The sequence below is a fragment of the Callorhinus ursinus genome, unplaced genomic scaffold, assembly GCF_003265705.2.
Source record: "Callorhinus ursinus isolate GAN/ISIS: 27379988/994484 unplaced genomic scaffold, GSC_fseal_2.0 scaffold43, whole genome shotgun sequence".
Lineage (NCBI taxonomy): Eukaryota > Metazoa > Chordata > Mammalia > Carnivora > Otariidae > Callorhinus > Callorhinus ursinus.
This window is the reverse complement of record NW_027397105.1, coordinates 10,351,100-10,377,215: the sequence shown is the minus strand read 5'-3', so window position 1 is coordinate 10,377,215 and position 26,116 is coordinate 10,351,100. Positions and strand designations below refer to the sequence as shown.

Here is a 26,116-nt window from a genome sequence, read left to right as displayed (position 1 = left end):
AGAATTCATTTTCTCCCTCTAATTGGTCCTGCTTTTCTCTCTACCAGCAGCCAAATACAAAAAAAATCTTGGAAGGTTAAATTATCAGCAGTCTAACCTTCTGATTTATTGACAGATAAACAAAGAGTCTATTCATAGTGGTCATAGAACTATTATGAAAATTATCTGTTTATAGGTACCTTTTGGTCTCTTCTGCCCTCCCTTCCATCTGAGTACATTACAGTGTACCAGTGTTAACTTGCAGTTATATGCTGGACCAAAGATGTAGTGAAACAGTTTCTTTTTGCAGGTTAGCAAAGTGTATATGTGGGGGTGGGGTTATGTTTGTGTGTGGGTGTGTTTGTGTGTCCATGTGCCCCTCACAGCTTCCCTAACCTTCTGCATTTGTGCTTTATGCCTTGGTAGGGACTTTCAATCAGTAATTGTAGGTGACGAAGAAAGAAGAAAGAATAGGGCGGTCCCTGGGTAGCTCAGTCAGTTAAGAGTCTGCCTTCGGCTCAGGTCATGATCCCGGGGTCCTGGGATCGAGTCCCGCCTGGAGCTCCCTGCTCAGTGGGGAGTCTGCTTCGCCCTCTGCCCCTCCCCCCACTCATGCTCACTCTCTCTCTCTCTCTCTCTCTCTCTCTTAAATAAAATCTTAAAAAAGAAGAAGAAAGAATGAAAATCTGACAACAGTAATTGGAGCAATGATGACATTTTAATGGAAACTGTACATTAAAATGTCCTCGTCTTTATAATAAATTCTGGTATCCAGAGCCTTGTGCTAACCATTTTAGATACAAGATAGTCCTTAAAAGTATTACCGCTCCTTTTTGTCTGCTGTTTTCCCGTTCCTCAGGTCATCACAGTCAATGTCAATTCTGTTACCAGCCTTGACTCTGGGGAGGGCCCCGGGGGCTTCCTGATGGCTGTGGCCAGGCTGCGCCATGGTCATATGCTTGTCAGCACTCTGCACTTCCCTCACTCATCATCAGCCGCCTCTCATCTGTTCCCGTGCGCCTGGAAACCAGGAATGAAAGCAGCCAGAACTGTGTCTAAACCAGAAGTGCTTCTCCTAATAATATAAAGGTGTGACGTTTAGGGCATAGACATTTGTAGCTTCTCTGGAGACTGCTTCCTGTTCCTGGTTAATGACAGCATCTCGGGTAGCTGAGAATCTCCAGCTGTGCAGCCAAGTCTTAGTTAGATCAGGCGCTAGTGCGTACTTGTGTGGTCACGCACACAAGTGCCTTAGCCTTCCCCTAAGACCCACAGGCCTCCCGTGAACCACACCATGCTCCTTCTCCTGGCCCTTGGACAGGAATGCTCCCCTCATAGAACTTGGCAACTGACTCCTCTGTAGGTTGACCATAAGTCCCATTTGTCCAGGGTGGTCCCAGTGAACACCTGTTGCGGGTCCATTTACGTCGGTTATTTTTATTCTCGAAATGCCATTTGCAAGATAAATTATACCTTCCTCCTACTTCTCAGCCTTTCAGGCCTCCTCTGCCCGGATGTCACCTCCTTAGGTAGACCTTACCCCACCTGGTAGGCTTCCGTTCTCCCCCAGAGGACAAGATGTTTTAATTGCTGGCTCTTAAACGGCCCCCAGGTCTTTGTTGGGCTGGAGGCTTGGTTGGACTTAGCCAGGGTTTGTGATAGGTTGATAAATTTAGGCTTTTTTCAGCTTCAGGACCCATGCAGGGCCAGGCTGGGAGGAAGTGAGAGACGGGAGACACTATGTGTTGAGAGAGACGTGCAGGGGAAGGTGAGGTGTAGGGGAGGGATATGCAGGGGAAGGTGAGGTGCAGGGGAGGGACATGTAGGGGAAGGTGTGATGAAGTGAGGAGAAAGGAAGGACAGAGTGTGGGAGCGTGCTGTGGACTGGGATTTATGGGAAGGTTTACTAATGTGATTGTGTACCCTGGAGAAATTTTAATCTCCTCTACCCCTCAAGGCTGTAAGAGTCAGATTTGAGTGTTTCAGAAATGAGATTGTGTGCGATTAGCCTTGAAGGGACCGATACCGCGAGAGACTTCTGGTGAGGCTTGATTATAAATGGATTACATGAAATAAACAAACTCCATTTTCTGTAGGTGACAGGTTAGAGTATTAGATAGAACCGTGGATTCAGAGACAGACGTTTAGGCTCATCTCTCCTTTTTTGACCTTGATGGGTTTTCATGTCGGTAAAAGGGCTTGAGCTACATCTCTGATGTCTTTTCCACCTTTAGAAGTGTGTGATTTCGTCATACACTTCGGTCAGACTAGAAAGCATTTTGAAATCCTACAGAATACTACTTTTTCCCCCCAATTGCAGGCCAGAAAGGAAAACTTCCAAATAAGGATGCGTAAGATACTCGGCTAAACAAAGGGAAACAATAGCTAAAATCCAAGTCTAGCCTTTGCCCTGGCATGAAAAGAATGCAGGCTGCTAACTGACCTAAAGGTTTCTGTTTTATTTCATATTAGGTGAAATGGTCAGCTTTGACCATTATTCCCAAAAAAAGTTTCTCTTTAGACTTTTAAAATATTTGCGTAATATTGAGATGCTTGTATTATCCTCGAGAGTGCTGTGGTCACTTTTACGTATAAAAATGCCATTCTTGGGGCACCTGGGTGGCTCAGTTGGTTAAGCGACTGCCTTCGGCTCGGGTCATGATCCTGGAGTCCCGGGATCGAGTCCCACATCGGGCTTCCTGCTCATCAGGGAGTCTGCTTCTCTCTCTGACCCTCCTCCCTCTCGTGCTCTCTGTCTCTCATTCTCTCTCTCAAATAAATAAAATCTTAAAAAAAAAAAATGCCATTCTTGGGGCGCCTGGGTGGCTCAGTCGGTTAAGCGGCTGCCTTCAGCTCAGGTCATAATCCCAGGGTCCTGGGATCGAGCCCTGCATCGGGCTCCCTGCTCGGCGGGGAGCCTGCTTCTCCCTCTCCCTTTGCCTGCCTCTCTGCCTACTTGCTCTCTCTCTGTATCTCTCTGCCAAATAAATAAATAAAATCTTTAAAAAAAAAAAAATGCCACGCTTAATTGTATCCGTACCAGAAGCAGTGCTTGAGAGCTAAATTTAGCAAAATTAATCTAGGCTCACCAGTGATTACGGGAGACATTCAATTAAACACCCCAACCTAATAAATACTGTCACAAACATTGCTAGGTCACCTCCCAATGGCTGAGCCATCTAACATAGAGGAATGTTTCAGTAATTATAGTGGTTTGATTCATCAGATAGTAAGCAGGCTGCCATTGTCAGGATATAATTGTCAGGATTATACCCAAGGATGAGAAACGTCTGACAGAGAGGTGAATGAGCAAAGCCGAGTGCCAAGTATACGCCAAGTACATCTTTGTAAAAAGTATAGCCCAGAGGACACACATTGGCCAACCTCATTTGTCTTAAGCAATGTCTCGAAGTTTTTTGAGTAAGAATATTTTCATGGGGCCTGAGCTCCCCACATGTCACATTTCCTACCGCTGTCTTTGGTTCTTTACTTTGCCTTTCACAGACATGTACCTACCTGTCTGGCTCTACAGGCAGGAGAATTTTTGACCTTTGATTAAAACAAAACAAAACAAAAAGTCTAATTGAAACTAAATCAGACTAAGCTAAAATAAAGATTATTTTAAGATCAGTGAAAATAATTAAATTCATATACACGTATAGTGAGGTTGTAAAGGATAGTCCTGGTTGCTTCCCAGGAAATCCGCCTTGAGACAGAGATTTGTGTGTAGAAAGTTTGTAGGTGGGGGGGTGTGCCCGCGGAAACAGTCCCTAGGAGGGGGTGAAGGAAGCAGGGCTAAGCAGAGAGAGAGGTGGAAATGTGATACAGTCAGAACCATTTTCTCAGTCCCAAGGAGCTGGAGCTAGGATGGTGCTCCAAGGTCATCCCACATTGAGACCAGGTGGTCAGACCTTGGTACCTTCCCTGCCACCAGCCATGGGAAGACTTCAGGGGAAAATCTGTTTCCTTGCTTCTTCTAGCAGTCTTTCATTTCCTTTGTGAATTCTGCCCTGATGGGGACATTTTGATACCCTGAAAGCAAAAAAAAAAAAAGAAAAAAAAAAGAAAAAAAAATCCACCCACTATTTTCTTCTTTAAAAAGTTCACTCTCAGGGCATTGGCTCCATGGCTGACCACAGGTTCTGCCTGCACACGGATGGGCCTGACTCACTCTGGTTCACTCCTGGCTGTGGCGCTCGCCAGGCCGTTTCCCATGACCTCTACCCAGTGCCTCGCAAGCACGTGCTTTGTGCCTGTGGTCGGGTGGGAGGCCAGGCCACTGCTTGCCCTGTGGAGTGGAGGGTGAGAGAGGCCTTATGGTAGAATAAAAAATATATACATCTGGCCCCCAAGCTCCTAAAACCCTTGGAATTTTTGAGTGATAGGGGTGAGAGGGAGCATCTTTTGTTATTCATAATAAACCCCTTTCAACCACGCTGGAGTTTATGCTAATTGAGGTGACTCTTGGAGGTTGGGGCTGGTTGCCAGAGGAACCAGCCACATGGTTAGAGGGCTGGAACCTTCAGCCCTACCCCGGGACCACTGCGGGGAGGGGAGGGGGGTTTAGAGATGGAGTCTAACCACCGATGGCCAGTGGTCTAATCAGTCGTGCCTACATAATGGCACCACAATAAAAATTCTAAACGGTGGAGATTTGGAGAGCTTCCAGGCTGGGGAGCACATCGAGGTTATGGGAGGGTAGCACCCCCGAAGAGGGCATGGAGACTCCATGCTCACCCCACACCTTGCATCTCTTCCGTTTGGCTGTTCCTGAGTTGTCTCCTTTGTAGTAAACTGGTCATCAAGTAAGTAAACTGTGTCCTGAGTTCTGTGAGCCGTTAGAGCATATTACCAAATCTCAGGTGGGGCCTGTGGAAACCCCCACTTGGCAATGGGTTGGTCACAAGTACAGGTGACAGCCTGGGACCTGGGACTGGCACCCGAAGTGGGCACCCTAAGTCCTTAACCTGTGGAGTCTGTGCTAACTGCAGGTGGTTAGTGTCGGAGGACACCACTCGGGGTCCAGAGAGTTTGGAGAAGCCTGCACATTTGGTGTCAGAAGTCGGTGTGAGTGCAGCAGGGAAACGGTTCAGTCTTCTGGGCCTCTTGAAGGCCTTGAGCCTCCCTTGCCCTCTTCTCTTCCCTTTGCCTGGGGAGCCCTTGGCCAGCTGTCAGTGAAGTGCTCCTTCCAGGGTGAAGTTTCCCGTGTGACCCCCTTCACTGTGGGCACAGCGCCTCCAGCCTGGACCAACGTGGAGAGCAGGATTGAGCCCCCAAACAGGATTCGTCATGGCTGGGCTCCTGCCTCAGACCCCATCAGCAGGCTGGCAGAGCCCCTCACCTCCAGCCTCCGGTTGGAGAACACCTGCTCTGAGCTGGCCTGGGCGCTTTGGATTCAGACCACAGGCCTCTCTTCATTAATGTTCCTGGTGCTTGGTGATCTCCTTTGAGTTTCTCAACGCTTTTCTTTACCTCAGCTTAGTTTTCTCCCGGTGTTTTCTTCATGCCATCCGGCTTTCCTATTATGGCAGATCTTTCTGATCTTCCTTCCTGTCTCCTAATTTTCCAAAGAATCATATTCATCTCTTTATCCCTTTTCTCTGAATTCTGAATGGATTTCCTTAGTTGGTCTTCTAATTCATTGACTGGATTTTCTGTGGGTCGGTATTACTGATCATCAGTAGTTTGCACATAAAAGCCATCTGTCCCGATGCCAAATTTTCCTTTCAAATCCTACTGAGTGTGGGTAGGAGACTTTGTAAAGGTGTGTTTACCACACCAGTCTTGCTCCGTAATCTGGGAACCGTGACTATTTGCCCCTGGGGTTTAGTGCTGCTGCCCACCTTTGCTCACCCACCTCTCTCCCAGCAGCCTTCCTGGCCCCAGAGAACACCACTGGGCTTTTCACAGGTCCTGGAGCTTCTCTCACCGTGGCCAGCTCAGGGTCTCTGCAGGACAGGGGTGAGAGGGTGGGTTGCATGAAGGATCTGCTCCAGAGCAGCATTCCCTTAGACTTTTAACCTCCCCTTCTGCCTCCTGTCTGGATTTGAATCCAGATGCGAATTAGTGCAGAGAGCAGACCCACACAGAACGTGGCACATTGAATAGAGAATATTCCTTTAATACATTCAGCCTGATTTAAACTAAGTTTAGTCCCCTTGGCTTCTGTACAGGTGCAAATTCCTGCAAATCTGTCAGTGTGTCAGCTTTTTCTTCTTAATATTTAACAGCATGGGCCCTGGAGCCAGAATGCCTGCGTTCTTATCCCAGCTTTCCGACTGCCTAGCTGTGGGGGACGGGGGGGTGCTAGTCTCTTAATCCCTTGCTTGGTTTCCCTCCAGTACAATGGGAATAATAGCACTTCCTTAAAGGAGTTCTTAGAACAGTATAACATTCTTAGAACAATGCCTGGAAGGTAATGAGTTTTCAAGAAATGTTAGTAAATATGAACAAAAAAAAATTAACAATAAATGTTCATATCTCAATAAATGTGAACCCTTCTTTTTCTTCCTCCTCCTGCCTCTCATTTCACTAGTTCTTTTCCGTCATTTTCCTTGAGGTAGACAATGTTTCATTTATCACCAAATGTTGACAGAGCGCTTCCCTCCCCACCTCTGGGGCCCATTACCCTCCTCCCCTGCACCTGCCCCAAGGCACTTTTGGGATATTCAGGGATTGTATTAGTTTCTGCTTGCTGCTATAACAAGTTACCACAAACTTACTGGCTTAAACCAACACAAATTTATTTTCTTAGAGTTCTAGAGGTTAGAAGTCTAGAAAGAAGGTGTTGGCAAGGCTGTGTTCCTTCTTCAGGGGACTTCAGGGCAAATTTATTTCCTTGTCTTTTCCAACTTCAAGACCACCTACAGCCTTCCACCATCTTCATAGTTCATTGCTACAACCTCTGGTTCCGTCCTCACATCTCCCTTTCCTGCCTTTGACCTGCCTGCCTCCCTCTAAAAAACCCTTGTGATTACAGTGAGCCCACCAGATAATCCAAGATAATCTCCTCAAGTCAAGAGCCTTAACATAATCATACCTGCAGAGTCCCTTTGCCATGTAAGGCATTCACCACTTCCGGGGATTAGGTGGTGGTCATCTTTGGTGACATCAGTCAGTCCACCACAGGGAAGAAGCTATGTAATAAACCTTTTTATATAGCACAGTCACCTCGCAGTGGTGCCCTAAGCAAAGAGGTGTGGAACTCAGACCAGGAAGCAGTATTTCTTCTGGGGACATTGGGAAAGGTTTCACAGAAGAGGGACATTTGAACCCAGTCTTAAAGATTGGAGAAAAGCCTTTGCGAGGGAGTAGGGGAGGGTTTTTAGGCAGAGGAAATAGCAGTCGCCAAGAAATGGAGTTGTGAAAGAATCCAGGGTTCAGAGGACTAGTTAGATCTTTGATGTTGCCAAAACATCAAGGAGGAGTGCTAGGCAAAGAAATGTGTAGGGTGATACCAGAGTGTTCTGTGATTATGGGTCTGGGAATGTATCCCGTGAAGAGAGGACGACCAGGGGAGCTGTTTTGGTGTTTGGTTGTTTGGGTTTTTTTTTAATATGAATATTTTACCTGATTATGTAAGTAATACATCTCGTTTTATAGAACATGAAGAAACTAAAGAAATGTATCCAGAAAATAAAAAATCATTCACAATTCTGCCATTCAGAGATAATGACTCTTGACATTTCTTTCTTTTTTTTTTTTAAGATTATTTATTTATTTATTTGCCAGAGAGAGAACGCGAGAGAGAATGTGAGAGTACAAGCAGGGGGAGTGGCAGGCAGAGGGAGAAGCAGACTCCTCATTGAGCAGGGAGCCCAATGTGGGACTCGATCCCAGGACCCTGGGATCATGACCTGAGCCGAAGGCAGATGCTTAACTGACTGAGCCACCCAGGTGCCCCGACTCTTGACATTTCTGTGTGGTGTGGTTATGGAGCCTTTTTTACACACACACACACACACACACACACACACACACACACACACTTTCACATAGTTAAACCATATTGTATATTCCATTTCCTTTCTTGACTTCTTTAACAGTGTAATATAAGATTTCTTCATGTCATTAAGTATTCCTAAATATTTTTGACATCTCCTTATTATTCTATTATGCTATGGTTGTATTATATTCTAGTACCATACTTTTTTTTTTAATTTTAAAAGGGAAGGCCATTTTTATTAAACTTTTTTTTTTAGTGGATCTAGTACAATAATTTATTTAATCCTCCTATTGTTGGATCCAGTATTTTTCTCTATTTTAATAATTCTAATAAATAAATCTGTGTTTAAGTTTCTGACTCTATACTGAGACTAAATTCTTAAGTAGAGGGGCGCCTGGGTGGCTCAGTCTTTAAGCATCTGCCTTCAGCTCAGCTCATGAACCCACGGTCCTGGGATCGAGCCCCGCATCTGGCTCCCTGCTCAGAGGGAAGCCTGCTTCTCCCTCTCCCACTCCCCCTGCTTGTGTTCCTGCTCTCGCTGTGTCTCTCTCTGTCAAATAAATAAATAAAATCTTTAAAATAAATAAATAAATTCTTAAGTAGATATTTACTTGGCCAGAATATAAGATCATTTATAACCTTGTGATATGTATTTCTGTGTTCTTTATAACTCTGTGTTATAAAATACATATAGCTGTGAGGAAACTGTTAGTCTCATGACAGCCTTGCCAGCATTATTATGATCTTTAGTAATTCTCCCTAACTTGTTAGGCAAAAAAAGGACTTCATTGTTTTAATTTGCATGTCTACTGAATTTTGTGTATATATTGGTCATTTTTTCCTGGAATTTGTCTATTTCTAACTTTTCTCAGTGTTCCAGTGGGGTTTTGAAGTTACTCTTATTTATTCTGTGGTATGTTAACACTATCAATCCATTTCTGTTATATTGTTGCAGATCATTTCAGCAGGGCTTTTTAGTAGTATATTGATTATTATGTTTCTTTGAAATATAGAAGCCTACAACTGTAATGATGCAGATTTTTTTTTTCCATTGTGATTTCTTACGTTATTTCTAGGCTTAGAAAGATTTTTTCCCACCCAAAGGTCAGATGTTTTTGGGTTTCATATTCCATTTTTTTAATATTTATGTATTTAATCCATTTAGAATGTTCTTTGGTCTATGACTTAAAGTGTATTTAAAACATTTGGCAATTATTCCAATAACATTTACTGAGTAAGATTTCTTTTCCTCATTGATTTGAATTTGCTATTTTTTAATCTATGTTATATACTTATGTATTCTTGGATATATTTGCTGTTCTCTATATTCTGCTTCATCAATTACATGGGGCCATGTAATATTTTAGTGTCTGGTAAATCAAGTTCTCCTCACTGTAATTTTTTTTTTTTTTACTATTTTTTCTTGTTACTTGTTTCTTTTCTTTTTTTTTTTTTAAGATTTTATTTATTTGACAGAGAGAGACACAGCGAGAGAGGGAACACAAGCAGGGGGAGTGGGAGAGGGAGAAGCAGGCTTCCTGCGGAGCAGGGAGCCCGATGCGGGGCTTGATCCCACGACCCTGGGGATCTTGACCTGAGCCGAAGGCAGACGCTTAACGACTGAGCCACCCAGGCGCCCCTTGTTTATTTTTTCAAATGAGTATTTGAATCACTTTATCTGGCTCCAGAAAACATCTAGTGTGAAATTTGGTGAAATTGTATTATTTTAGGAACCTGCGCATTTTTCAGCACTGAGCCTTTCCTTCTCAGAATGTGATAAATGTCTTCATTCATTATCTTTTATATTCTCTAGTAAATTTATTTTGTATTTTTCTAAGTAGGCTCCATGCCCAACATGGGGCTTGAACTCAGGGCCCTGAGATCAAGAGTTGCATGCTGTGCTGACTGAGCCAGCCAGGCGCCCCACCCTAGTAAAATTTTTAACTTTCTCTCTGTAAAGGGAGAAATGAACTAAAGGCAATGTATTAAGATCAAATGATTGGGAAAATGGTGCTGTCACTGAGTGAGCGAGAGAGACAGACGTACAGACACACTGAGAGAGACCCTGAGAGACATTGAGACCAGGAAGCTCAGGAGGAGAATTAGAGAGGCAGCCTAAAGAATTCACTTTTAGAAATTTTGATTTTAGCCCAAAGGAACATCTGAATGGTTCTGTTACCTCCTACTAAGCTGCTATTGATTTGTAGTGGGGGAAGGTGGTTGCTGGTCAGTGGAGATGGTCCGTATTTTTCCCTTTGACTAAATACCCATCCTCCTACCCCCAGGATGCTTCTGTTCCTATAGGAGGAGTGGAGAGCAGTAAGATATGTTCTTTCCAGTTCTCATTTGCTTTTACTTGGTGGCCCTGCCCTCCCTCTTTCTGGAGTTTTTTCTGAGTTTTATCCTCTAAACTGTTCTCCCTCAGGGTGACACTTTTAAAGATTATGGAGTAACATTGGCCCCTCCCTAATTTTAGCAATGCTGGTGTGTTCTCTTGTTTGATTACATGTTGTCTATTGGTTTGTGGCTTCGTCTGTCTGCTCCACTTTGTTCACAAGTCCATTCGTTCTGTCGAAATTACCTGTCCTCACCACTCTTCTCGGTCTACCCTCAAGACACAGCTTCGTTGTGATCCCTTCCTTGACCACCTTCCCTGACCCTCTGGGCTGGGCCCAGTGTCCTTCTGTGCTCCCCAGGTTCCACATTTTCTGTTTCTACTGTATTTGCCGTACTGTATTGCAACCATCTCCTTATGTAGCTGTTACATACGTTCCTACGTCAGTACCTCTACCACAGTGCTTGGCACTTACAAGATATTTAGGAAAGGTTTGTAAAATGCAAACCATATGAACTACAATCATGCCAGGGCATCGTGATGGAGAGATTAAACAAATGGTTGGAAATCTTAGAGCTAGAGATTAATATTTAGGAACTGCTCACATGGAACGGCAGCATTTGAAGCTTGAGAAGTGGATTACGGAAAGGGTGCTGGAAGAGAAGAGCAGAGTGCATAATCCCCTGTCCTGCCTGTTGCTGGCATTCCTTAGGTCTGGAGTCTGAGTATATGGGTAGCATAGTACAGGCCTGGTCCTGCCTTTTGGCCACTGCTTACGACAGAAGTGATTTTCAGTACAGTAAAAGCCACAGTATGCCGGTGTTAACAGCTCCCTTTCCTGCATTCAGTCCTTGAGGGGGCCCCGGGTCCCACACATCTGAGGAGCTAGCAGTTGGCGAGGAGTGCTTCTCCTGTGTGTATTCTCAGAAACGTGAGATCAGACAGAAACGTTCCCCACGGCTAGGCGGAGGGGCTCCCAGTGTGCCAGTCCACGTGCTGCTGGGCTCGCGAATGAAAACTTCCATGTCCTCTGCCCAAGAAGCACTGGTATGTCTGAGTGCCGAAGGCCAAACCCAGGTTTAGCAAAGAAAAGGTGTGATCCCCTTGAAGGGGGATTTAATAACTTGAGATAGAGAGCTCAAGCTGAACCCTCAGAACAAGCAAAGCTAAATCAAAAAGACAGAAGAAAGCATCCACCAGAAAAAAAGTAGTAACTCAAAGAGTTATTGTTCCTGATTTGAAACTTTGACTAGATGAAACACAAAGGATAACAGCGCCTCTTGAGAACTGAAATCGTTTTTTTGGGAAGAGTATCTCGTCAGACGCAGATACTGATATCATGAAATTGGTAAGATGTTTGAGAGACCAGTGTAGGAAGGGGGAAGAAACAGATGGAGAAAATATATCAAATAAAAGGAGAAAACCTAAGCTGAAGAAAATTTCAGGCTTCAGATTAAAAGGACTCACAAAAGTCTGGGAAAAGGCATAATTTAATTGCTAAATGGCAGCAATAAAGATGAAAATCCTACCAACTTCTAGACAGGAAGATAGGTCAGTTTTGAGGGGTATTAGGATGATGTTGGAGTGCCCAGACACCAGCAGCTAGGACAGCGTCAGTCGGGACTTTTGACCCGAAGGAACTGGAAGTCTTCCGTACCCAGCCGTACCAGCCTGGGTTCCTGCTCATGGGCCGCAGAAGCTGATCTAGATTGACGAAGGAAGAAAAACACCAGTTCTTCATGGATATTGAGTTGCTGCGGAATTGTCCGAGGGCTGGAGAATGAGACGTTGGAGATGGTGCAGCCTGGAACAGTGCCTGAACTTGCACACAGAATTGGCTCAGGCTGGAGGCTGCCGCTCTGTGCCTCGGCAGACAGTGCCGCTCACACCACAGCTGCCGGTACGGGGGCCTCCACGAGCACCTGGGCCACTGCTGGCCAGGATCCTGATCTTGATCCTCTTCATAGTGGCCAGCATGCATTTCCCGTCCTGGTCTTTGCTTTGCAGCATTGGTTCCTGAGTCAAAATGTGGTACAGGTGTAAAATATTGGCAGGGCCAAGGGGCCACCTAAGCTTGTAAAGGGGGGCCGAGAAGCAAACAGCTGATAATTTTCAGCTTATTCAATGGGAGGCGGACCCTGCCTTCGAAAGACTAAGGAAAGAAAGGTGGAAAAGCTAGGTTGTCAGAAAGAATGCCAGTTAAAAATTCTACCGCCAAGATATCTCCTCATGAATCGGAGTAAAAAAAGGATATGTTTAGACATGAAGGATTTATTATACCCTACGTGAGCAAATATTCAAATGACCAATTAGATATTGGTAATTGGATCAGCAGAAACCTCAAGCCAGGGGAAGATCAAGAATATCAGACACAGTGACGAGCAGTGAATCTTGCAGTCTGATACATTGTGGATATAAATCGAGGATGCCAAGGCAGCCGAGAATTTATAATGTAACTGTAGAGTGGGATTCTTGAAAAGAAAGATCATACTTTCAGGGAAAATCTAGACAATGGCACAGAACTAAAAATTCTAGACTAGCTCAGCAAAACCCACGATTGCAGGTCGGGGCATTCGAGGCCTTCATATGTCAAATTACTCTAAAATTAATCTCATCTTTATTGGTAAGGAACTGGGGGGCATGATGATTTACTTTTGATGAAGGTTTGGTTAGGACTATTAAGAATGGCCAGTAACCACAAAGAGAATAGAAATGCATAGTATTCCCCCAAAATAAGAGGGATTGAGGATGATAATGCCAGGTAAGCAGGTCAGAAAGGAATAAAGAGAAGCGATACCAAATCAGCAAAAGTGAGGGGAGGAAAAGAGATGAAAGAAGAGTTAATAAACAGGAAACAACATTAAGCAGAAACAAGAAAGCCAAAGAAAAGCCCCACAACAAATACTCTTAAGCTAAATTCACCTATTAAAGAACAACTAGGAACAATATTAGTGCCCCACAAAGCAGAACGTAAGAACAGAAGCATTGAACAGGACAAAGAGAGGGCTATTACATACTGATAAAAACCAAAAATATGTAACCATCTTTAATCTTTAAGCAACAAAATGCATAGAACAAAACCTGGAAGTAGAAGAAGCGTTTAATTTTTAAAAAACCATACTGTACCAGAAGATGTTAATTATGTGGCTTTTCTAATTTGACAGGCCAGGGAAGCTAGATTGGTAACGTGGATGCCCACAGGGACCATATGGGCAGCATGAATATGTGAATTATTGGGTGTAAGACAGCAAAGCGGATGGGAATTGCACAGTGAACTGGAGAATGCATGCCTTGCCTAAAGGCACTGAGATTCATACATTTTAAAGCACTTTGCCAGCCAAATAAAACATATCTGTAGCTTGCAGGCTGCCAGTTTTCAACCTCCAAAACAAACAAATAAAAGAAGGAAAAATATGGAGGTTATAAATAAAAGATTCAACACGTTTATGGAACAGGGAATATACATTCTTTAGATCTAGGGATTGTTTGCAGAAGTTGATCACATACTTTGTCACAGAAAGCAAAATATAAAAATTCTGATTTTAAATGTGCAATAGTCTGTCACCTTAATCCAATGAAAGTAATGATAAAAAGATAATTATTTTAAAAAAACTACTTTGGAATTCAGAGATACCATGTTTATTTTATTTTATTTTTTTTAAAGATTTTGTTTATTTATTTGACACAGAGAGACACAGCCAGAGAGGGAACACAAGCAGGGGGAGTGGGAGAGGGAGAAGCAGGCTTCCCGCTGAGCAGGAGCCCGACGTGGGGCTCCATCCCAGGACCCTGGGACCATGACCTGAGCCAAAGGCAGACGCTTAACGACCGAGCCACCCAGGAGCCCCCAGAGATACCATGTTTAAATAATCTGCGCACCAAGAGAAAGTCAAAACAAATTATGAATAATCTAGAAATACGCAAAGGGAGGAGGGTTGCGGCTCCGTTCCATACGCAAAGCGTATGGAACGGAGCCGCAAAATGTATGATCACAGATGCTTTTTTTACCATAAGAGAAAAAAGACTGAAAACGTATGAGTGAAATAATCAACCTATGAAACTAGGAGAAAAACAAAAGAAAGAGAAATAATAATGTTAAAAGCTGAAAGGCTTTTAACTGTAAAGAAGAGAAATCAAACACTAGTTCTTTGAAAACACAAATAATGGAAGTGGTCTCTGATTAAAGAAAAGAAGAGGAAAAATATTAAAAATGAGTAAATATGGTGATTAACATAACAATAAAAAAAAATAAAAAAAAATGAGTAAGGATCTGTTGTTACAGATATGAAGGAAATGAGGAATTCAATGTATAACAATATATTCAAAAAACTGGAGGAAATGGGTGAAATTCCCTCAAATATAAATTCACAAAATTACTCCTGGAAAAAGTATAAAACTTGAAGTATCGTCATTATTATTTTACATTGTTTTGGTATTAATGCAATAAGGCAAAAACATCTTTGGCTTAAATATTGAAAAGAAAAATTAGACCAGGGGCACCTGGGTGGCTCAGTCAGTTAAGCATCGGCCTTCGGCTCAGGTCCGGGAATGATCTTGGGGTCCTGGAATCAAGCCCCGATTTGGGCTCCCTTTTCAGTGGGTAGCCTGCTTCTCCCTCTCCCTTTGCCCGCCGCTCCCCCTGCTTGTGCTTGCTTTCTCTCTTTCTGTCAAATAAAAAAAAAATCTTAAAAAAAAGAAAAATTAGACCCAAGAATAAGGGAATTTGTGACTGTGTATAAGATAAATATAGAAAAAGTAATAGCTTTTTTCTGTACTAGCAATAACTAGTTAATGGTAGAAATTGAAAAAATAAAATCCACAGGTAACATAAAATATCTAGGAATAATTTTAACTAGAATATTATAGGACATAAGGTGAAAGGTATTAGATCTCCTTGTGGTTCTTAAAATAAGACTTGAAATAATGGAGAAGCTACACTCCATTCCAGAATGGGCAGATTTAATATTATAAAATTATTAATCTATCTCAAATTAATATGCCTGGATATGAGACTAATTTCTCCCCAGAATTATTTCTTAGGGGGAAAAAAAGGAAGCTCCTTACATTCAGGATTCACAACGTGTCATTTTTAACCAGGCGACATGTTCTTAATTACTTGATTCTGAATAACAAAGTAAGATTCAGGGGAATCAGACTAAAATAACCTCAGTTTTAATTTTAGAGCCTAATAGAGGCCACCTGACAGAGCTGGTTTAGAAAAATGGAGGCAAATTTAAAACAAATTTGCTATGTATTCTGTGGAGTATAATCTCAGAGTTGCAACTGTTATGTGTTGTTAAATCGAGGCTTTGAAAGATTATATGACAGTTACAGTAAGTGGTTGTGTTGTAGGTCACCGATATTCACTCACAGGAAGAATTATTTTTAAAAGAAATTGACATAATATCATGTAAATATGTATTTGAGACTTGGTATGAAATTTTCAGTGATAGCATGATTGCAGTCACTGGATTCAAAAAATGCCAAATCTCAAACCGTTTACTTAGGTAGCTGTCTGGTAACCTGAAATGGAAGGCTTAAAAGTGGCTTTTGTAATGACGAAGACTGTGCTATGTAGCACGCATGTGATGAATATGGATAAAAATGTTCTTGAGGGGCCCCTGGGTGGCTCAGTCATTAAGCGACTGCCTTTGGCTCAGGTCATGATCCCAGGGTCCTGGGATCGAGCCCCACATCAGGCTCCGTGCTCCTTGGGAAGCCTGCTTCTCCCTCTCCCACTCCCCCTGCTCGTGTTCCCGCTCTCGCTGTGTCTCTCTCTGTCAAATAAAAATCTTAAAAAAAAAAAAGTTCTTGAAATATGAGTGTGGGAATCAGTATTTCTAAATGAATATATTTTATATAATATGATTTTAAATATGTACATATAAATAGTTTAATATATTAATCTATATTATATAAGGCAATAAGGTATTATATGTAATTATATTAACATATTAAAGAAATATGCAATTTATTAAAGTACATGTTTTATGTATAATATGTCATACACATTACATGTTAAATATATACGAATAATATATAAATTAAAGTAGGGATTTGACTATCTATAGCAACAAAGGCCTACTCAAGTTGGCCAAGGAGTTTGCATTTTGTTAAACAAGACCCAAGTTCATCTCTTAGGTAAAAGTCTGGGTTGGTGGTCCAGGCTGGCCTGGGGCTTGAAGGTGCTGGGCTTTGGTTCTTGCTGACATTTGGCTGTGCTAGGTGAGGTCCTGAACTCAGGGTCCCACATGTGGCATGTGCATTTCAGGGAGCAGAATGGAGGAAAGGGGTGAGCACTGGTAAGGACAGCTTCCAGAAGATACTGGATCCAGTAGGTCGGAACTTGGTTACCCAGCCGCCCCCAGCTGCAAAAGAGGCTGGAGAATGTCCTTATTCTGAAACCACGCGCCCCCAGAAAAGTCATGTTACTGAGAAAGGAAAAGAGAAGAAATACTGAGGTATATCCAGCCTCTGCGTAGACATAGGTAATAATCTGGGGGGAAATATTGCAAAATATCCTGAATCTATGAGGTACGACCATAAACAGATAAGGATAAACTACCAAAAGAGATGGTAGTACAGGTCAAATTGGCAATAGAATGATAAGCAATTCAGTGCAAGAAGAGGAGGAAGAAGGAAGAAGAAGAAAGAAAAAGAAAAGAAGAAAAAGGAGAAACAAAGATACTGAACATCGGTTATCATCAGAGAAATTCAAGTCAAACGAAAGCATTTTTCACCCATCAAAAAGAGTAGTAACTTCCAGTAGCCGATCAGGGTGTAGAGACAAAGTTATTCCTGTGCGTTGTCGGTGGCAGCGTGGATGGTTGTAATCTTTCTGGAAAACAATCCAGCAGTAGCTATTGCAATTGGAGATATGTGTTCCCATTGACAAAGCAATCCCGTTCTGGGGGATTCTGTCTTCTAGAAGTAAAAGCACCAGTACTTGAGGATGTAGTGAATGGAGAAAAAGTTTGTTAATTGCACTACTTTTTTTAGTGGCCCAAATCTGGGAACAATCAATGTTCCTCAGCAGGAACTGGTTGAATAAATTGCAGTTCATCCTTCCTATGAAGTACTTACTGTATAATTAAAGAGAACAAGTTAGGTCTATTTCCACTGTCCCGGAAGGTTATAAATGCTGTATATTCTAGTGAAAGCGTAGAAGTCACAAAGGCAAGTTTACAGTTTTATGTCGTATATCCACGTTATGACCCCAAACAAAAGACTAACGAGTCCCGCTCTGTGTCGGCATGGAAGAACACATTCTTTCCGTATCTCATACTTCATATATGCATATCTCAGGAAAGCAGGGAATTTTGATTATGTCAGTTTTGGAAAGAGTGTTATTATTTCTACTTGCAGAGGGGAGAGTTTGGTGACTAAGAGTATGAACTGGGGAGACCAGCGTTTTCCTGGGTTCGAATCCCAAGCTCAAGCCGTGTAACCCCGGGCGAGGTATCTGCGCCCACCTATGCCTCCATTTCCTGCCAGGTAATATAAAATCAGCAGCTGCTATGAAGGGTTTAAATGAGCTAAAACATGTAAGGTATCCGGTGCAGAATAAGTTATACATAGGAGAGGGCTGTTTTTCTTTCTTTAAATTAAAAATATTAATGAAATAAGTCAAGGATAAGGGAAGGTTCATTTTATTCTTTTTGTGGTGAAACGCCAAACATTTTCATCACTCTTAGAGCTTGATTTTGAAGAACACGATGAAGCAGTAACGTATATATAGATATATATATATATGTGTATATATGTATATATATATATATATTTTTTTTTTAGAGAGGGGGCAGGGGTGGGAGGAGGGGCAGAGGGTGAAGGAGAGAGAGAATCTTAAGCAGGCTCCACACTCAACGCAGGGCTCAGTCTCACGACCCTGAGATCATGACCTGAGCTGAAATCAAGAGTTGGACACTTAACCCACCGAGCCACATGCCTCTGCTTCTTCTCACTGTACTGAAGAAATGGGACTAGGGCCAGCTTGCCCAATAAAGTGCCAAACACTGAGAATCTTGTAATTTACCAGAGTGAACTTTCCCACTGTCTTCAGTGTCTCTGGAACTGGCAGATTGTCAGCGGAATTAACATTGGCTTCCATGTCTCGACGTTTTAATGAGGAGAACACCAGTTTGGGAAACAGAGGCACACAGTTAATGGCTCTGTGAGAGAGAACTGTGTCATCAGCCTAGTGAGGCATGATGAGTTGTAGTCTCTGCCTCCCACCCCATGCACTCTTGCATCCTGTGACTTTACCACTGACTCCGTCGAGGAATGTGAGCCTTAAATCTGGGCAGGCCTAGGAATGCTTCAGCCGGTGGAATAGGACCGTGTGTGACTGCCGAGGCTGGCTTATAAGAGGCCATGCAGTGACCCCCCCCCCTTGTGTGCAGAAATACCCCCAGAGCCCCGAGCCATTCTATAACAGGTTCAGTTACCCCAAGACCACCCTGCTGGAGAGGCCCCCCCACCCCACAGTGCTCCAACCAAGGGACCAGCTCTACTCCCATGTGACAGCATTGGTTGACCTGTCTGCCATACGAGCGAGCCAGCTGGCATGTCTGGCCCAGCCAGTCTTCAGGTGACTGAGCCCCAGCGACCATAGGACTGCCACCAGCTGAGAGCCTAGAACTAAGTTAGAACAGCCTGGCCAAGCCTCTCCTCAAATCCTGACCTGCAAAATAAAATGGTTCTTTCTAGCCATGAAGTTATGGGGAATCTTTGTCCTGAAACAGTGGTAACTTGCTAAACAGTATACACAACTTTCATTTGTCACCTAATATCCCCCACTGGGGTCTGGAGCCTTTTTTGTTTGTTTTAACCTGGTGTACTATACCATTTTCTATATGTTGCATTATTACACCCACGCACTGTACCACTGGGAAACTACCCCAGCGTTGGCCAGACCATGTCGTGGGCACGATTCGTTTGAGGTTTGTTCCCAGCATCTGCTAACAGGCATTCCTGTCAGGAATTCTCCTTGGAGAATTCCCCCAATTTCCCCTGCTTTCAGTGATTCAGTGTTATCACCTTGACCTTCATGAATCGAGGTGGGTAAGAGGCCCAGGCCGAATGAGATGCGAGGAGACATTTGTTGGGGCCTCTGGCAGGGACCTAGCTGTCTTCCCTGGTGTGATGGTATGCAGATGTGAGGCCTGGAACTGTCCAGGCCTCCCCCTGCCATGAGGCAAGTTGGCCTGTTGAGGAACGCAGGAGCAGGGGAGGGGAGGGTGATGGGCCACGAGAGCATATTTCAGTTGTGCTGGACCCAAAGCCGGACTTGCCCCCAGAGTTCCAGTTGCGTGAGCCAGAAATGTCTCATTTGATTGTTGCAGACTTGAGTCGGGTGTTCCCTTGTGACTAGGAGATTCCTTGCTCGTAGTGACCACATCTGCAGCATTTTTGAGATTCTGGGTAACATTTCAGAGGGATGTTGCTAAATCAGAGGCTCACCAGGCAGTCCACCCGATGAATGACCCCGGGTCCCGTGAGGCGTGGTGGGAAGGATTAGGAGTGCTCTGCTTACGGAATAGAAACCCAAGGACAAACAAAGGGCTGCCTTCACATTCAGATGTCATGTGGAAGAAGCAGTCTTTTTGTTCTTTGTGGTTCCAGATTGTCTCAGAACTGGAACCAGCATGTGCCATGTTCATGAAGATCGAATTCAGCCACATATAAAGAAGGATTGTCCAGCTCTTTGAGCCTCCCACAGTGGAAAGGGCTGTCTAATGCTGGGTTCTCTTTCCCTGAAAATCTTTGATAACTGGCACGTGAGACTTTGGTAAATAGCAACAGAGGTTGGATGCTCTCACTACTTGGTTTGAAAGATTAGGCTACATGATTTCTCTGTTTCTTCCAGTTCTGAAATAATACGATTTTGTGGTTCCTTAGGTATTGGAAGATGTACATATTGTGAGACCCGTGGGCAAATTGTGAAGCCTCTCAGACTCTCGGTTTCCTTATCCGTAAAATGAAGATAACAATACTTTGCCAAATGATTTTTGTGAGCCTCAAATTAACGTGTATGAAAATGCTTCGAAAGCCAGAGCACTACACAAACAAATTGGTATGACCATTTCCTGCATCGTGAACTCCTAATTTAAAGAATGTGGTCATTTCCTCAAAGTTCTACGTTTTGACCTATGCGTGGTTTAAGAAAAAAGAACAGAAAAAAGTGATGGTAATCTAGATAAACCTATTTCGGCACACCCGGTCCACCTAATTCTCAAATTTCTGTAATTGCAAATTCAGCTGAATTTGGTGTCTTTTAATGGTGTAACTTGGAAGTTTCTCACTGATTGCTAGGCATGGAGCTATCAGTGAGCCAAGTGTATAATTTTAGGGAGTCAGAGCTAAAGTGTGATCTAGAATGGGTCAAGACTCACAAATTGGTAGGGGCGCCTGGGTGGCTCTGTCGATTAAGCATCCGACTCTCGATCTCAGCTCAAAGCTTGACCTCAGGGTCATGAGTTCTAGCCCTGCATTGGGCTCCACGCCCCCCCAAAGACTTATAAATTGGGAAGTGGATCTTTTCTCATCTTTACCAAAAGGAAGGCTGCACATAAAGAGGCAGATCTTCCAGTTCACTAAAGCCCCACCACCCTCAGCTCCTCCTCCTTAGTGTTTGCTGCCTAGGGACCCTGGGGGTGCACCTCCTGTGCAGAGGTGCCAATCTCTTGAGTTAGGGAATGAAGATTTCATTTGGCCCATACAATGGGCCAGGAGGCTCACCCAGCACGCAGAGTGAATTGTGGGACCAACCGTTCCCCGGGCCACTTCAGTTTCAATGGAAAGGAGACGTCCCCGCCTGCTCTGCGCTTTTCAAATGGCATGTTGGGAGCTGCCCTTCCAGAGCCGTTTTGCATTTTGGCTTTCTTCTGAAGATGCCAGCACCCGGCTGTGTGGGCCGCCTGCAAGAAACTGTTCAGTCCCTGCTATTATCTCTTCTTGTTAACACTGCCCCTTTGTCTCCTGCCTTATCTTGCCCTTAACCCAGCACAGAGTGGTCACTGTGTCCTCCCGGGGCCGGATCCCCTTCTGAGTGTTAGGGGGCTTTTGTTCAGAGGCCCTCTCCCATCTGGAGCACCGTTCACGGTGGCTGTGGAACAGTGTGACTATGTGGGAAAGAGAAGGATGCTGATTTACAAGTGTTTTAAACTCTGACCCAAGCTGCTGAGCAAGTGGAGTGCGAGCAAAATTAATTTGGCATTCTGAGGAAAAAAAAGGGAGGGGGCAAAATGAAGACAAGACAGAAAACTTTTATACTATTACAAAAACCATCTCTAAATGTGGACCCTGCTGTTTGCTTTTAGCATAGGCAGCAAAACGAGCAAGTAATTTGGTTCGTTAGTCTGTGTAGGATTCTTTTGTGCTTTTTTCCTCTGTTTGGTTTGCAGAGGAGTTTCCATTAAATTTAATATGAGATATATGAATGTCTAGAAAACCCTCCACTGAAACTCCCCAGAGGGTAGTCCAGCTAGGAAAAAACTGCTTTTCGGCCACAGGCTAGGTGGGGCCCGAGATTTGATAACAAGACTTGGTTCCTTATGGCTGTGCCTCTGTTTGCTGTGTCACCTCAGACTTTTTTCTTTTATCTCACTTGTTCTGAGTCCAAAGGAACAGTGCTGCCCGTAAAACCAACTGACTGCTCATTACCTACTTCCTCGTCGTATTCGCAAACATTCCTGTTTCTTTTTCTCCATTCTCGTTATCCAAATAGTGTATGCACGGGTTAGAAAATGAACTAGGGCAGGGCCCTTCTCATGAAAAGCAAAACTGCTGTTGCCCTACACGTGTACTTCCCATTTGTTGTCCCACTTCTCAAAGTTAACCATGTGTGCTTGCGTAAACTGCGTATTTTTTTTTAAAAAATAGGCTTTCGGAGCAGTTTTGGGCACAGCAAAACTGGGAGAGCACAGAGTGCCCATACAACCCCCGTCCCCCCACACAAGTATGCACAGCCTCCCTCACCATCAACGTCCCTCGCCACAGTGGTACAATTGTTACAGCTCATGCACTTAACGTTGACCCATCACAGTCACCCTGAGTCCATGGTTTACATTAGGGTTCACATTCTATGGGTTTGGACAAATGTATCCACCATTATAGTATCATACGGAATAGACTCACTGCCCTAAGAATCCTCTGCGCTCCCCCTGTTCGTTCTTCCTTCTCCCCCAACCCCTGGCAACCACTGATCTTTCTACTGTCTCCATAGCTTTACCTTTTCCAGAATGTCAGGTAGTTGAAATCATACAGTATATAGCCTTTTCAGATCGGCTGCCTGCTTTCACTTAGCAATCTGCATTTAAGCTTCCTCCCTCTTTATGTAGCTTCATAGCACGTTTCTTTTCAGCACTGAATAATACTCCGTTGCCTGGATGTATCACGGTTTCTCCAGTCACCTCCTGAAGGACATCTTGGTGGCTTCCATGTTTTGGCAGTTATCAATAGAGCTGCTGTAAACAGCTTTGTGCCGGTTTGTTTGTAGACATGACTTTCCAACTCGTTTGGATAAATACCAAGGGATGCGATTGCTGAATCATGGCAAGAGTGTGTTTAGTTTTGTAAAGAACTGCCAAACCTTCTTCCCCAGTGGCTGCACCATTCTGCATTCCCACCAGCAATGAATGAGAGCTCGTATTGCACCACGTCCTCATCAGCTGGAGGTGTCAGCGTTTTGGATTTTAGCCATTCTCATCGGTGTGTAGCGGTCTCTCGTTGTTTTAATTTGCAGCTCCCTAATCGCAGGTGGTGTGGAACATCTTTTCATATGCTTGTTTGCCATCTTGTGTATCTTTTTTGGCGAGGTGTCTGTTCAGGTATTTTGCCCATTTTTAATCAAGTTGTTCGTTTTCTTATTCTTGAGTTCTTTGTATATTTTGGAAAACAGCCCTTTATCATTGATGTATTTTGCAAGTATTTTCTCCCAGTCTGCGGTTTGTCTTCTCATTCTCCTGACATAGCTGTTTTTTGGTTTTTCAAATTTAGACATTTTGTTGACTCCTCCTCTGACGGATGAGGATTTAACTCATAACTTCACCTCCTCCTAGAGTCTTAATATCACTTTTTTAAGTTCCTTTCTTGGTTACGTCTTTTATTTCAGTAACATTTTCCATCTTTATTTCTTGTTTTGTCAATTGTCTATAGTATCTTTGACTCTCCTTTTGTAAGATGTGGTTAGATATTATTGTCACTACCATTTCTACCAGCTGTTTCCACCTGTCTTTTACCTCCCGGTTTCTTTCATTTGTACTTTCACTTTTTTTTTAAGCTTTTTAATCTTTTTTTAAGTAATCTCTTCACCCAGTGTGGGGCTTGAACTCACAACCCTGAGAGCAAGAGTCACATGCTGAGTCACCGACTGAGCCCACCAGGCGCCCCTCTACTTTAACCTTTTTTGCTAGCTGGGATGATATTCCAATGTTCTATAAAATCGTCTTGCATACTTTGTGTATAGGTCAATTGAAGTAGTTATCAATGTAATTGTGACTATATATATATATTTCCTGCAAAGTAAAGTCATGTGTTATGATTTTGTGACCTTTCTTATGCAACTTCTTGTTTTTATGAAGTTTCTGGTTTTTTCACTGTTTTTATTGTATCCTCATTTTTTCTTTCATACTCTTCATCCAGTCAGATGTTCTTTCAAAGAAACTTCCCTTCAGAGGCACTTCATCCTCTTGACTCGGTTTGGATTTGTTCTCCAGACTTGCTCTGTGGGTATTATCTTGAGACTTCCCTTGACTGGTTTGCTCTGTTAGAACCTCTGCTCTCCCAGGATCATCATTCACCCTCTTTTTCTTTGGTTTACTCCTTTGTTTTCCTGGATCACATCTTCAAATAACTTACTTAGAAAGAGTGTTACTGTTTAATTTTTTTTTAGTTTTCTTATGTTTTAAAATGCTTTTTCTACCTCTGTGATTGGTTTTAGTTAGGTTGGGTATAGAATTCTAGTTTGAAAATCATTTTCCCTCAGAACTTTGAAGGCATTTGCTTTGTTGCCTCTGAGAATTCAGTATTCCATCCCTTCTACTGAATCTTTTAATTAAAAAAAAAAAAAGTATTTAAAAAATTTGAGAGCTTTTTCCCGTGCTGTCTTTTTCTTCCTTCCAAGTATCCCGGCCTTGTTGTAATGGGTGTATATTACCTTGAGTCTCAAGCTATGTCAGCGAGGCCTTCCTTGAGAACCCTCTGTAAATGAGCCTTCCGCATCAGTCCCCTCCTTGCCAGGGCTCTCTGCACTCCAGGCCTTTTGCACATTCTGTTCTCTCTTTCTTGGTCTACCCTTATGCCTTTGATCTAAACTAGAGGTACTTTTGTTGTAATTTGATTATGCTTATTGAGTAAGTAGTTTGATATTCAGATCTGTTGCTCAGATGGGAGGTCCATATAAGAGAGTTAATTAGGGAGTCATCAGTATATAGGTGGTATTTTAAGATCATGAGATGGAGTAGAATCACCAGGAAAAGAATTTGTAATAAGAAAAAAGGCCCAGGACCTAGGTCTGAAGCTTCTGACGAGTAGAAGCAGAGAGAGAAAGAGGAGCCAGCAAAGGAGAGGCACAGAGGACCGCTGCTGAGCCAAGAGACAAACTAAGAGAGTGGGACATCAGAAGCATGCTTCAGAAAGGAAGGAATTGTACCAGCTCTGCTGAGAGGATTGATTATGTTCGTTGTGTTGGTCCACATGGAGGTCATCAGTGGCCTCAGCAGACAGGGTTTTGGTTGAGTAATGGCAGTGGGTAGAGGAGTAAATGACAGGGGAAGGGAAGCTAATCAGATATTAGCTGGAGGACGATGTGGACTCCAGATTTCTTTCTTTAAAATATCTTATTTTTAAACAATCTCTACACCCAACATGGGGCTCGAACTCACAACCACAGGATCAAGAGTCACGTGCTCTACTGACTGAGCCAGTCTGGTGCCCCTGATGTTTTCTTTTCTTTTCTTTTTTTTTTTTTTTGTAATTGAAGAGAGTTAATCTTGTTTAAATGCCCACCAGAAGGATCCAGTGGAAAGGAAGTGCTATTTCAATAAGCCATAGGTATATTGGAGACATTGAATGGGTTAAATAGGTATGTTGGAGGGGGGAAAAAAAAACCCAAAGTGAAAAGGTTGGATATGTTGATTTGGATGCTATTATGCCTGACCCTGAAAGCCCAGGGAAGAAGTTTGACATTGATGCAGCAGGCAGGAATGCTTACAGATTCTGGAACAGAACAGCGAGCAAGTTATTTAAGGGCTATTGGTCCATTACGTCTCCAAGCTCGGAGAGACTGGCATCAGTAGGACCTGTGAGCACAGTTCAGAAATTCAGACAGAACATTCTTAAAGACCTGGACTGGATCCATACCAAAAGGAAAACAAAGGAAAAATATGGAAACATTTCCAGAACCAGTTAGCAGGTTTTAGGGACTGTGACTGGTTGGTTACCAGAAAAGAAAGGGGGGAGGACATTTTAAATAAGTTTTTCTTTTAAAGATTTTGTTTATTTGGGAGTGAGTGAGAGAGAGAGAGAGCACAAGCAGGGGGAGGAGCAGAGTGAGAGGGAGAAGGCAGGGACCCCAGGAACCTGAGATCATGACCTGAGCCGAAGGCAGCCGCTTAACGGACTGAGCCACCCAGGCGCCCCTCATTTGGCATTTTAAAATCTAACATATCAAACATGTTTTTTTAAATCATATTAGTCTTCCCAATCTTGAGGTGGAGCTTGCTTTTATTTTAACTTCATGCAGTTAGACAGCTAGCCTCCGTAGGCACAAGTGATGGTCTGGTGGGAGAATGGGGAAAAGACCCAAGAAGTAGGAGTAGCAGCCGAGCCGTCCCTGCTCTATCGGCCCCAGGCTTCTG

The 26,116-nt window shown here is 43.3% G+C and overlaps 1 protein-coding gene across 7 annotated transcripts in view; it reads left to right on the top strand.

The window, feature by feature from the left end:
• SPECC1 (sperm antigen with calponin homology and coiled-coil domains 1) overlaps positions 1–26,116 on the top strand; it is a 270,576-nt gene that overhangs the window by 136,313 nt on the left and 108,147 nt on the right. The gene's annotated exons all lie outside the window — the stretch shown is intronic.